Here is a 15,091-nt window from a genome sequence, read left to right on the forward strand (position 1 = left end):
CCCACCCCCTTGCGTGTTTGTCTGGTGCTATATGTGATCCGCGCCGCTTCCCACATGGACCTGGAGAGGAGATGTAGTGGAGGATAAAGGCGACTAGGGATCGGTTTGAAGAGGATTTAAGGGGACTCAACACGGACTGGGACGTGCAAAGTCACGCTGGAAGGTTTACTTTGGTGCACACTTCTTGTGTTTTGGATTTACTTGTATTTACTCATGCAATGCAGTGGATGTGGTCAACATATTTGGTTGTACTTATACTCAAGTTGCAGCCATAGTGTAGAAAATAAACTACAGTATGACATTTTTGTCCTCCCTCTATTCTCTCTGTTAACATTTTTTTCCAGTCAGGGCCCCACACACAGAAGAATACAAATGTGGGGGGCCACTTTGATACATTTTGTGCATTAAAGATAGTAAAACCAATACATAGTAGGTCAATATATACTAAACCAAGGGGGGTCAAATGTAAGAACAGGTTTTTTTCCGGCCCGCGGGATGACTATGCTAAGTATAAAAATGAGCCAACATTTTTGAATGAAAGAAAATGCTGTCCTAAATGTGTCCACTAGATGTCGATTATTTGTATCTTTCTAGATCATGGGTGTCAAACTCTGGCCCCGTGTAATTTCACTTGGCCCTTGAGGCGATATCAAATCAACACTAGAGCCGGCCCGCCGATTATATACAGCGGCGGTGCCGTGGTAACACTGCATATTCTCATACTTGCCAACCCTCCCGGGAGACTTATTATATATATAATATTAATATTAATATTAATATATAATAATACTTTCAGTGCCCCTCCCGAAAATCGTCACGTCCGCCTTTCATCCAGTCCAACGAGTGCTGGCCCGGTCACATAATATGTGCGGCGTCTGCACGCGCACACAGGTGAATGCAAGGCATACTTGATCAACAGCGATACAGGTTACACTGAGGGTTGCCGTATAAACAACTTTAACACTGTTACAAATACACGCCACACTGTGAACCCACACCAAACAAGAATGCCAAACACATTTCGGGAGAACATCCGCTACAAGGTGTGTGTGGGGGAGGGGGGGGGGTGGGGGTTGGTGGTAGGGGGGGTATATTTTGTAGCGTCCCGGAAGAGTTAGTGCTGCAAAGTGTTCTGGGTATTTGTTCTGTTGTGTTTATGTTGTGTTACAGTGCGGATGTTCTCCCGAAATGTGTTTGCCATTCTTGTTTGGTGTGGATTCATAGTGTGGCGTATATTTCTAACAGTGTTAAAGTTATTTATACGGCTACCCTCAGTGTAACCTGTATCGCTGTTGATCAAGTATGCATTGCATTCACGTGTGTATGCGTACAGAAGCCGCACATATCTTGTGACTGGGCCGGCACGTTGTTAGAATGGATGAAAAGCGGACGTGACGACAGCTCGTAGAGGACGTTAAAGGCAGTGCCTTTCAGGCACGCCCCCAAGACTGTGGTCCGGGTGGACTACGAGATATAATGACTGATGAACACCTTCGTTCGATAATGAAGGTTGCCTCAGCTCAAAGCCTGAATGATGAACTATGAATGAACTAGCATCCAAGAAAAGATGGCAGGTATCTAGCTTGGGCACATCAGATTAGATCAGTGTGTTGCAAACTGAGCAGTTTAAAGTCCTGAATGGTTGGTTTATTCTTTGTTATTTTATTTTCAAATGTATTAGCCTGTGGAAAAAGTTATTGTTGATATTTACCTCAGAAGGCTGCAAATAGAAAAGAGGCATTACATTTTTATTTAAATTGTATTTGATATGCCATTGATATTTTTTAATTATTATTATTATTGTTTGAAACTCGATTTTGCATGTCACTATAAAGGTATATATGCCTTGCTTGTTCAATATTCAATGCAAAACTTGTTTGGGTCCCTATTAAAAGGTTAATTTGTTCAACCTTGGCCCGCGGCTTTGTTCAGTTTAAAGTTTTGGCCCACTCTGTATTTGAGTTTGACACCCCTGTGGTAGATGATGCTACATATGTAAAACAAACAAAAAAAACACATGATGTTAGTGCACCAGTCGAGGAAAATGAGCAAACTACATAAATAACATTGATTTTGATATTATTTTATCTTGATGGATTTAAATTTTGATATCATTTTTTTTATCTTGATAGATTGAAAATGTTGATATCATTTTTTTTTAGCTTGATAGATTGAACATTTTGATATAATTTTTTTATATTGATAGATTGACAATTAACACCAATGAGTTGACTGATGAACATTATCACATAATTTATTCAGAAAGTATAAATAACGACAAATAAAGGTAGAATACTATTAACCGCAAGATGTAAGTGTTAAAAAAAACTAAAAAAAACCAACATTACTATTTGTACATTTTCAGAATGTGCTTGTTCTATTTTTAAACAAAGAAAACAATCTGAAGTTGTCTTTCTTTTTAAGTTATCGTGCCGTGATTTTACCAGTCCGGCCCACTTGGGAGTAGATTTGTTCTCCATATTGCACTAGGGGAACATATAAGGGTTAGGGTTAGGGTTACTAATAAGCAATAATTCTGAGGTTATTGATCTAAATGAGTTTGACACCCCTGTACTAAACTATATGAACAAATCGCCCAATTCTTAGCTTTGTCAAAGCAAATTCTATCCATTAAGAATTATTTTTTGTATTAGTTTATGTTTATTTATGATTCCCGTAAATCTACACATCTATAAAGCTCTTGCCTACAAATTGTTCTATAAGATAAACTTGTCTGGCCTCATCTAACCTACTTAAGGTATTACATGTATTTGTTGTATCATTATTATTTACTAATGTTGTTACTATACCATCAACTTTTTTTTTTTTTAGCATAATCAAAAATATACCAAGAAATTTAGTCTTGTTGACATCATGGATTGGATTGGATTGGATCATCACTGAAATCATCAAGTTAGTTAGTTTCAGTTTATTTCAAACATGCATAAAGTATAATAGAAAAAATCTTAGGGTACATTAAACATATGTTTATTATTGCCAGTTTGTCTTTAAATAAAATACAACTTGTCTTTTATTAGTAAATAAGCAAACAAAGGTTCCTAATTTAGCTGCTGACATATGCAGTAACATATTGTGTCATTTATCATTCTATTATATTGTCAACATTATTAAGGACAAGAGGTAGAAAATAAATTATTAATCTATTTGTTCATTTACTGTTAATATCTGCTTACTTTCTCTTTTAACATGTTCTATCTACACTTCTGTTAAAATGTAATAATCACTTATTCTTCTGTTGTTTGATAATTTACATTAGTTTTGGATGATACCACAAATTTGGGTATCAATCTGATACCAAGTAGTTACAGGATCATACATTGGTCATATTCAAAGTCCTCGTGTGTCCAGGGACATATTTCCTGAGTTTATAAACATTATATAAATAAAAAAATAAAAAAAAGAAGATGTTGTGATACCAAAATATATTGATGTAATCATAGTAGTATCGACTGGTATCATTACAGTGGATGTTAGGTATAGATCCACCAATGGCGTTTGTTTACATTGTGACGCAGGTGAGTTACGGTGTTTAGTGAAGCATGTTTAGCGATTCCTCGTCCTCCAGTGATAATGTTACTTGTAAGAAACTTACTTTATTTGTCACCATGGGGACGAGGATTAGTGATTTAGAAGTAGCTAAAACACTGGCGACTGCGGATGGACTTTAGACGCAAGCTAGCTAGCCATGTCTTAAAGCACCTCTTCCTGAGGGCGTTTCAGTGTTATAACTTCACCTTTATTTTTGGTTTTTAAGCCAAAATGCGTCCGTTCGCCCTTTTCTGTCTACACACTGTGTCTGCTTGTAAGTACTCTGTGTGTGTGCACTGCCGAACATGCTCCTCTGCTCGTAAACCAGCAATGATACAACATGATGACGACGAGTGCGCGGGGTTGGGATGGCTGACCGGTACTTTTTAGAGGTGGTATAGTACCGAATATGATTCATTAGTATCACGGTACTATACTAATACCGGTATACCCTACAACCCTAGTCTAGACATGTCGTTTTTCCTTCAAATACACTGTCTTATCAATTATCAATATGACTCCGTGGGTACTGCTGTTTTGGTTAGCAACTATCAAACCCTTTATAGTCTGTGTGAACTAGGGTTGTACGGTATACCGGTATTAGTATAGTACCGCGATACTACTGAATAATTTTCGGTACTATACCGCCTCTAAAAAGTAAACAAACGCCATTGGTGGATCTTCACTTGACATCCACTGTTATGATACCAAGTACAGGAGTGTATCTAGTCGATACTACTATGATTACGTCATTTTTTTTCTTCTTTCGTTTAAAAAAAAATGTATATTATGTTTATAAACTCAGGAAATATGTCCCTGGACACATGAGGACTTTGAATATGACCAATGTATGATCCTGTAACGACTTGGTATCGGATTGATACCTAAATGTGTGGTATCATCCAAAACTAATGTAAAGTATCAAACAACAGAAAAATAAGTGATTATTACATTTTAACAGAAGTGTAGATAGAACATGTTCAAAGAGAAAGTAAGCAGATATTAAACAGTAAATGAACAAGTAGATTAATAATTCATTTTCTACCACTTGTCCTTAATAATTTTGACTAAATAACAGAATGGAAAATGACACAATATGGTACTGCATATGTCAGCAGACTAATTAGGAGCCTTTGTTTGTTTACTTACTAATAAAAGACAAGTTGTCTTGTATGTTCACTATTTTATTTAAGGACACACTTGCAATAAGAAACATATGTTTAATGTACCCTAAGTTTTTTTTGTTAAAACAAAGCCAATAATGCAATTTTTTGTGGTTTCCTTTTATTTAGAAAAGTATCGAAAAGTATCCAAATAATTTTAGTCAACACTACACGTGGGTTATATTAGCATGTTTATTCCAAATTATGTATCGCAAGAATGGGTTTGAATCAAGAGTCAATTCTAAACTGAATTGTCACCACAAACGTAATACATGATAAATTGAATCGTGAGATTCACATCTCTACAGTATAGGGTCACTTCCAATTTCTTCTTGTTATTTTTTTTTGTGTGTAATGTTTTAATTCCAGACATTTTTTATTTTGTCCCGATACCAAAATATTGGTATCAACACTAGTGTGAATTAGGTCATTACAGCTACGGCCTGTTTTTTTTTCTTCGTTCTTTTATTAGAAAGATGTGTTTTCTTGCAATATATTTATTACCACCCAGTGGCTGTTTCATTGAACTGTCAATAAAATATGGATTTTTGTGCGTAAGCACAGTACTTTTATGACATAAGCCTCATAAAACTGGAGGCCAGTTGGCGGGGGTCAATATTATTCTAGGTTATCGCCTGACAGGATTTTCTTTATTTCTCAATTGTGTTCCAAATTTAGAGCTCAGCTTCTAGTGAGGAGAGGGAGTGAAGTGGCAGGGGCTAATTAGCAGTTATCACCGGGGAACTCGTTTAAGAGGGAAGCCTGATAGCAAAATGACGCAACAATATTGATTAAAAAACAACAAAAAAATGGCTCAAGTTGACGTCTAGTCCCCAAAATAATGGCATTGTTTTGTAGCTGATCGCCGCGTAATCTTACACTAACACCTTGGGTCCACTTTAGCAGAGTATTAGTTTGGGCGGCAGGCCAGAAGAGGCGTCGCACAACTCCAGGACCGTGTCAGCATCCTGGTATTGTGTGGTGGAAAACACACTTTTAAGGAGGACACACTCCTGCAGTGAGTGCACGCAAGGACACGCCGAGCATTGCACTCACGTCTAGAGGGCGCTCTCGCACACTTTCCCAAATGCACGCTTTCCGCTTCTTCCAATTAACCTTTGTAATTAACCTTTACAACTGTGTGGTCATGCCCAGGTGCTTTTTCAGGTGGGCTTCATGGGCACCGCCACTGCATTCATTCCCAGGTAAAACACACACAGACTATATGATGACATCATCGCTCATTACCGCCCCTTGCTAAACATAGTTAAAAATAATTATTCATTTAATTGCCCATTTTCACACCTATAATCGTCTATAGCTGATGTGCACAATTAATTAGCCCCCATTTGAAGGCAAATGAGAATTTATACCCTCTAATTTAATCTCTTTAATTATTAGTGTTTTTAATTGTGTATGGAGGGAGAAGGAGAGAGAGAGAGACAAAGAGAGAGAGAGAGAGAGAGAGAGAGAGAGAGAGAGAGAGAGATGTGCAGTATTGTTATTTAGCTGCAGTGTGATCGTATTCATTTGCTTCCACTTATGGAATCTTAATAATCCATCCATCCAACCATTTTCTACAGCTTGTCCCTTTCGGGGTCCTGGGGGTGCTTGAGATCAACATATCAAAATGATTATTATTACCTTTATAAAAGCCTAATGTGCGTAATATAGTTTTTTTTTGTATTGGACCCCATTACCTTTTTAGAGTATAATACAGGTGAAAATGAAAAAAAAAATGAAAAAAACAAAATCGAATATCGTACAAAAGATAATTTATGTCAGCAATTCAACTTCAAATATGAAACTAGTATGTGACAAAAACAAATTACATAATAAGAGTGATACGTCAAACCCAACATTTTCTGGGATTTTCAATTTGAGGTTTTCATAAACTGTAAGCCCATCCATCCATCTTCTTCCGCTTAGCCGAGGTCCGCTCACGGGGGCAGCAGCCTAAGCAGGGAAGCCCAGACTTCCCTCTACCCAGCTACTTCATCCAGCTCTTCCCGGGGGATCCTGAGGCGTTCCCAGGCCAGCCGGGAGACATAGTCTACCCAACGTGTCCTGGGTCTTCCCCGTGGCCTACCGGTCGGACGTGCCCTAAACACCTCCCCAGGGAGGCGTTCGGGTGGCATCCTGAGCAGATGCCCGAACCACCTCAGCTGGCTCCTTTCGATGTGGAGGAGCAGCGGCTTTACTTTGAGCTCCCCCCAGATGGCAGAGCTTCTCACCCTATCTCTAAAGGAGAGCCCCGCCACCCGGCGGAGGGAACTCATTTCGGCCGCTTGTACCCGTGATCTTGTCCTTTCGGTCATAACCCAAAGCTCATGACCATAGGTGAGGATGGGAACGTAGATCGACCGGTAAATTGAGAGCTTTGCCTTCCGGCTCAGCTCCTTCTTCACCACAACGGATCGATACAGCGTCCGCATTACTGAAGACGCCGCACCGATCCGCCTGTCGAGCTCTTGATCCACTCTTCCCTCACCCGTGAACAAGACTCCGAGGTACATGAACTCCTCCACTTGGGGCAGGGTCTCCTCCCCAACCCGGAGATGGCACTCCACTCTATTCCGGGCGAGAACCATGGACTCTGACTTGGAGGTGCTGATTCTCATCCCAGTCGCTTCACACTCAGCTGTGAACCGATCCAGTGAGAGCTGAAAATCCTGGCCAGATGAAGCCATCAGGACCACATCACCTGCAAAAAGCAGAGACCTAATCTTGCAGCCACCAAACCGGATTCCCTCAACGCCTTGATTACGCCTAGAAATTCTGTCCATAAAAGTTATGAACAGAATCTGTGACAAAGGGCAGCCTTGGCGGAGTCCAACCCTCACTGGAAACGTGTCCGACTTACTGCCGGCAATGCGGACCAAGCTCTGACACTGATCATACAGGGAGCGGACCGCCACAATCAGACAGTCCGATACACCATACTCTCTGAGCACTCCCCACAGGACTTCCCGAGAGACACGGTCGAATGCCTTCTCCAAGTCCACAAAGCACATGTGGACTGGTTGGGCAAACTCCCATGCACCCTCAAGGACCCTGCCGAGAGTAAAGAGCTGGTCCACAGTTTCACGACCAGGACGAAAACCACACTGTTCCTCCTAAATCCGAGGTTCCACTATCCGGCGTAGCCTCCTCTCCAGTACACCTGAATATACCTTACCGGGAAGGCTGAGGCTAGCTCTTGGGACGTGGGAAAAAAAACTGTAAGCCATGATTATCAAAATGATACGTACATAACTCCACGTGTTCATTCATAGTTTTGATGCTTTCAGTGACAATCTACCATGTAAATAGTCATGCTGGGTCAAAAGTATACATACAGCAATGTTAATATTTGGTTACATGTCGCTTGGCAAGTTTCACTTGCAATAAGGTGCTTTTGGTAGCCATCCACAAGCTTCTGCTTGAATTTTTGACCACTCCTCTTGACAAAATTGGTGCGGTTCAGCTAAATGTGTTGTTTTTTCTGACATGGACTTGTTTCTTCAGCATTGTCCACACGTTTAAGTCTGGACTTTGGGAAGGTCATTCTAAAACCTTAATTCTAGCCTGATTTAGCCATTCCTTTACCACTTTTGACGTGTGTTTGGGGTCATTGTCCTGTTGGAACACCCAACTGTGCCCGAGACCCAACCTCCGGGCTGATGATTTTAGATTGTCCTGAAGAAGTTGGAGGTAATCCTCATTTTTCATTGTTCCATTTACTCTCTGTAAAGCACCAGTTCCATTGGCGGCAAAACAGGCCCAGAGCATTATACTACCACCACCATGCTTGACGGTAGGTGTGGTGTTCCTGGGATTAAAGGCCTCGCCTTTTCTCCTCCAAACATATTGCTGGGTATTGTGGCCAAACAGTTCAATTTTTGTTTCATCTGACATCACATGGACAAAGATAAGACCTTCTGGAGTAAAGTTCTGTGGTACGAGCTGTACGAGACGGAGAGAAAAAAAAGAAATAAAAAGTAACAAATCGTTGCTGCGTCGGTAACGTTTGACCCACCATTAATAATCACATTTTCTGGTACTTGTACTTTGTATGTAAAGTGGTCCCTCGCCACGTCGTGCTTCAAATTTCAAATATACATCCATCCATCCATTTTCTACCGCTTGTCCCTCTTAGGGTCGCTGGGGGTGCTGGAGCCTATCTCAGCTGCATTCGGGCAGAAGGCGGGGTACACCCTGGACAAGTCGCCACCTCATCCCAGGGCCAACACAGATAGACAGACAACATTCACACTCCCATTCACACACTAGGGCCAATTTAGTGTTGCCAATCAACTTATCCCCAGGTGCATGTCTTTGGGGATGGGAGGAAGCCGGAGTACCCGAAGGGAACCTTGCATCACATCGCACATTTTTTTGGCATACAACTTTTTTTAAAGCATTTTGTACAATTGTTTGGTCCTAAATGAATAATTTTCAAGCAAACACATGCCTAACTCAGGGGTGGGCAACCCGCGGCTCTTTAGCGCCACCCTAGTGGCTCCCAGAGATGTGTGAAAATGGAAAAAGATGAAGAAGAAAATATATTTTTTGTTTTAACATATTTTCTGTAGGAGAACAAACCTTCGTAATTGTTAGAAATCCCACGGTTTATATTAAACACGCTTCACTGATGAGAGTATTTGGCAAGCACCGTTTTGTCCTACTAATTTCAGCGATTCTTGAATTCATCGTAGTTTGTTTACATCAGGGGTGTCAAACTCATTTTAGAAGGGGGGCCACATGGAGAAAAATCTACTCCCAAGTGGGCCGGACTTGTAACATCCCGGCACGATAACTTAAAAATAAAGACAACTTCAGATTGTTTTCTTTGTTTAAAAATAGAACAAGCACATTCTGAAAATGTACAAATCATAATGTTATTGGATTTTTTACACTTACATGTTGGGGTTAATAGTATTGTATATTTATTTGGCGTTATTTATATTTTCGGAATAATTTATGTGCTAATGTTCATCAGTCAACTCATTGGTGTTAATTTTCAATCTATCAAGATAAAAAAATAATATCAAAAATCAAATTACCGGATGTTATTTATGTAGTTTGCTCATTTTCCTCGACTGGTGCACTAACATCATGTGGGTTTTTTTTGTTTTTTTTTTACATATGTAGCATCATCTAAAAATATACAAATAATTTATATTGTGACATCTAGTGGACACATTTAGAACAGCAGTTTCTTTCATTCCAAAATTTCGGCTCATTTTTATACTTAGCAAACTCATCCCGCGGGCCGGATAAAACCTGTTCGCGGGCCTGATCCGGCCCTCGGGCGGTACGTTTGACACCGCTGGCGTGAACGATCTAAGTAAGCAAGAAGCCTAGATCTTCCTGCAAAAAGCCGATACAAGGTGATAGGGTGTTATTTCGTTTCAAGACGCCTCTCATAATGTTGAAAAATGTACGTATTCAGAAGGCTGTAGAGTTTTTTATACTCTAGCTAGGCAAATATTTGATATCTAGTAATGATTCCTACTTCATGTATCACTGCCATGTTAACAGTGATAAACGAGGGATTACGGTACAGTACAGTACCAGTTCAAATAAATGTTTCCGTTTTATTGAATCAAAATGTGTGTCCACCTTTGGACTGGCACTGAACTCGTGTTGCTTTTTTGAAGTGAATACAGAACAAGAACAACCTGTAGGTATTACTCAGAACTAGTGTTGTCCCGATACCAATATGTTGGTACCGGTACCAAAATTATTTCGATACTTTTTGGTACTTTTTTTAAATAAAAGGAACCACAAAAAAATGCATTTTTGGCTTTATTTTTCAATCTATCAAGGGAACATTAAACATATGTTTATTATTGCAAGCTTGTCCTTAAATAAAATAGTGAACATACAAGACAACTTGTCTTTTAGTAGTAAGTAAGCAAACAAAGGCTCCTAATTAGTCTGCTGACATATGCAGTAACATATTGTGTCATTTATCATTCTATTATTTTGTCAACATTATTAAAGGCCTACTGAAATGAATTTTTTTTATTCAAACGGGGATAGCAGATCTATTCTATGTGTCATACTTGATCATTTCGCGATATTGCCATATTTTTGCTGAAAGGATTTAGTATAGAACAACGACGATAAAGATTGCAACTTTTGGTATCTGATAAAAAAAAGGCTTGCACCTACCGGAAGTAGCGTGACGTAGTCAGTTGAACATATACGCAAAGTTCCCTATTGTTTACAATGATGGCCGCATGAAGTGAGAGAGATTCGGACCGAGAAAGCGACAATTTCCCCATTAATTTGAGCGAGGATGAAAGATTTGTGGATGAGTAAAGTGCAAGTGAAGGACTAGTGGGGAGTTGAAGCTATTCAGATAGGGAAGATGCTGTGAGAGCCGAGGGTGACCTGATATTCAGCTGGGAATGACTACAACAGTAAATAAACACAAGACATATATATACTCTATTAGCCACAACACAACCAGGCTTATATTTAATATGCCACAAATTAATCCTGCATAAAAACACCTGCGTGTTTGTTATGCTAGCTCCTAGCTCCTCTGCTAGCTCCTAGCTCCATAGAACACGCCAATACAATTCAAACACCTGATCAACACACACAATCACTCAGCCCAAAAGACCGTTTACCTAACCCAAGGTTCATAAAGCTTATATATTTTTAAAAAGTTACGTACGTGACGCGCACATACGGTCAAGTTATCGAATGTTTAGCAGCCAAGGCTGCATACTCACGGTACCTGATATTCAGCTGGGAATGACTACAACAGTAAATAAACACAAGACATATATATACTCTATTAGCCACAACACAACCAGGCTTATATTTAATATGCCACAAATTAATCCTGCATAATAACACCTGCGTGTTTGTTATGCTAGCTCCTAGCTCCTCTGCTAGCTCCTAGCTCCATAGAACACGCCAATACAATTCAAACACCTGATCAACACACACAATCACTCAGCCCAAAAGACCGTTCACCTAACCCAAGGTTCATAAAGCTTATATATTTTTAAAAAGTTAGTACGTGACGCGCACGTACGGTACGGTACGTGTTATGCTAGCTCCTAGCTCCTCTGCTAGCTCCTAGCTCCATAGAACACGCCAATACAATTCAAACACATGATCAACACACACAATCACTCAGCCCAAAAGACCGTTCACCTAACCCAAGGTTCATAAAGCTTATATATTTTAAAAAAGTTACGTACATACGCAAAAAAAAGCCAAAGCTGCATACTCACAGTAGCACGTCTGCGTCTTTGTCATCCAAATCAAAGTAATCCTGGTAAGAGTCTGTGTTGTCCCAGTTCTCTACAGGCGTCTGTGTATCCAAATCAAAAGTCCTCCTGGTTAGAGTCTCTGTTATCCGAGTTCTTCCATCTTGACTGCATCTTCCGGGAATGTAAACAAAGAAGCGCCGGCTGTGTACTGTTGTGGCTGACTACGTTCGAAAAATACGTCCATTTCGCACCGACAACTTTCTTCTTTGCTTGCTTGGCTTCCTTCTCCATAATGCAATGAACATGATTGAAACAGATTCACGAACACAGATGTCCAGAATACTGTGGAATTATGAAATGAAAAGAGAGCTTTTTCGTATCGGCTTCAATGTGGAAGGCATACCCGTGTTCGCCGGGCTACGTCACACGCATACGTCATCCGCAGAGGCGTTTCGAACCGGAAGTTTAGCGGCAAATTTAAAATGTCACTTTATAAGTTAACCCGGCCGTATTGGCATGTGTTATAATGTTAAGATTTCATCATTGATATATAAACTATCAGACTGCGTGGTCGGTAGTAGTGGGTTTCAGTAGGCCTTTAAGGACAAGTGGTAGAAAATGAATTATTAATCTACTTGTTCATTTACTGTTAATATCTGCTTACTTTCTCTTTTAACATGTTCTATCTACACTTCTGTTAAAATGTCATAATCACGTATTCTTCTGTTGTTTGGATACTTTACATTAGTTTTGGATGATACCACAATTTGGGTATCAATCCGATACCAAGTAGTTACAGGATCATACATTGGTCATATTCAAAGTCCTCATGTGTCCAGGGACGTATTTCCTGACTTTATAAACATAGTCTACATAAAAAAATACACGAAAGAAGATGTGATGCCAAAAAATATAGACAAAATCATAGTAGTATCGACTTGATACGCTACTGTACTTGGTATCATTACAGCGGATGTTAGGTGTAGATCCACCAATGGCGTTTGTCTACATTTTGACCCCAGTTAGCTACGGTGTGTAGTGAAGCATGTTTAGCTATTCCTCATCCTGCAGTGATAATGGTACTTGTAAGAAACTTACCTTATTTGTCCGATTAGTGATTTAAAAGTAGCTAACCAGCGGACCGGTACTTTTTCAGAAAATGTCCAAGTTTATAAACATAATATACATTTTAAAAAAACGAAAGAAGATGTTGTGATGCCAAAACACATCGATGTAATCACAGTAGTATCGACTAGATACGCTCCTGTACGTAGTATCATTACAGTGGATGTTAGGTACCTTTCAGAGGCAGTATAGTACCGAATATGATTCATTAGTATCGATGTAATCATAGTAGTATCGACTAGATACGCTCCTGTACTTAGTATCATTACAGTGGATGTTAGGTACCTTTCAGAGGCGGTATAGTATCGAATATGAGTCATTAGTATCGCGGTACTATACTAATACCGGTATACTGTAGAACCCTACTCTGAACTAATAAACCAAAGCTATTTTTAACAGTCATGCAACTTCTAAAGTAGGAATTATGCTGCAAAAGAAAAAAAAAAAAATTTCTTAAATACTTGAGAAAGTACAATCCACAGGACAAGAAGCTGATCTGAAACTTTGCGACAACTGAACATCCCGGCCCTGAAGGCATCTCTTAGCTCGGTCTCCTCTTTCCCATTTCTGGAATCCCACTTTACAAGCTTAAATGTCTACTTAATATGCTTTAATGCCTGCTCTTTAGAGCCGGGGAGCACTTCATCACTTTTATACACCTTTATATAACACACTGTTAACTAGCAATGCCTCATGGAAGAGCTTGTCTTGCAGCTGCATGCCGTGATGGAGGTGCCTGCTCACCATCCACAATGAGACAGTCAAATGGGAAGAAGAAGGGCCTGGTGCATGTCTGCGTCGTGGTGAATATTCATGAATCACCGTGTCATGACATGCCCTGTAATTGGCAGCAACATTAGTAATGACACTGCCGCTATCAAGGCCCTGCATATTCATGTGGCCGCACAGTATTTCCTCATGGCCGTGTTATTTTCTTCAAATGTATTCTGTAGCTGCAGGTGTCCCCGCTGTCACAATCACCAAGCATTAGTTTCTTTGATGAATAAAATATACCAGAGATATGGCAATAATTCAAAAAATAATATTGTTACATCAGTCATGGCTGCGTTAGGAACGACCACGCGACAATTTCTGGACACAAATTACAGTCCAACAACCCTTAGAGTCAAATGACCTCTCAGCTGGAATTCAACAAACATTTTTTGGGAAAAAGCAGATTCGAATTGAACTACAAATATATTCTAAGTGCATGGTTTGCTTTTTCTTTGTGGCTTTTTTGCAGAACTGATCGTCTTTATCCTTTTATAGCTCTTCGTCTGGCTTGACCGCACATATATATATACATGTGTATATATATATATATATATATATATATATATATATATATATATATACATATATATATATATATATATATATATATATATATATATATATATACACTACCGTTCAAAAGTTTGGGGTCACCCAAACAATTTTGTGGAATAACCTTAATTTCTAAGAACAAGAATAGACTGTCGAGTTTCAGATGAAAGTTCTCTTTTTCTGGCCATTTTGAGCGTTTAACTGACCCCACAAATGTGATGCTCCAGAAAATCAATCTGCTCAAAGGAAGGTCAATTTTGTAGCTTCTGTAACGAGCTAAACTGTTTTCAGATGTGTGAACATGATTGCACAAGGGTTTTCTAATCATCAATTAGCCTTCTGAGATAATTGTTTTTGGTGCTAAAAAAGAAAGGTTTAAAGTCATCCAACACCTTCAATCACTGTCCCTGAAAACCTCAAATAAAGCCAGAAATCTTGGGGTTATTTTAGATTCTGATTTACATTTCGACAGTCACATCAAATCAGTAACAAAATCGGCCTACTATCACCTCAAAAATGTAAAAAGACTTAGAGGGCTCATGTCAGCTCAAGACTTAGAAAAACTTGTACATGCCTTTATTACCAGTAGGCTAGACTATTGTAATGGTCTCCTTGCAGGTCTTCCCAAAAAAACTGTCAGGCAGCTACAGCTTGTTCAGAACGCTGCTGCTAGAGTTCTAACAAAGACCAAAAAATGTGAGCACATTACAC

Source organism: Entelurus aequoreus, linkage group LG14 (assembly GCF_033978785.1).
Source record: "Entelurus aequoreus isolate RoL-2023_Sb linkage group LG14, RoL_Eaeq_v1.1, whole genome shotgun sequence".
In the NCBI taxonomy this organism is placed as follows: domain Eukaryota; kingdom Metazoa; phylum Chordata; class Actinopteri; order Syngnathiformes; family Syngnathidae; genus Entelurus; species Entelurus aequoreus.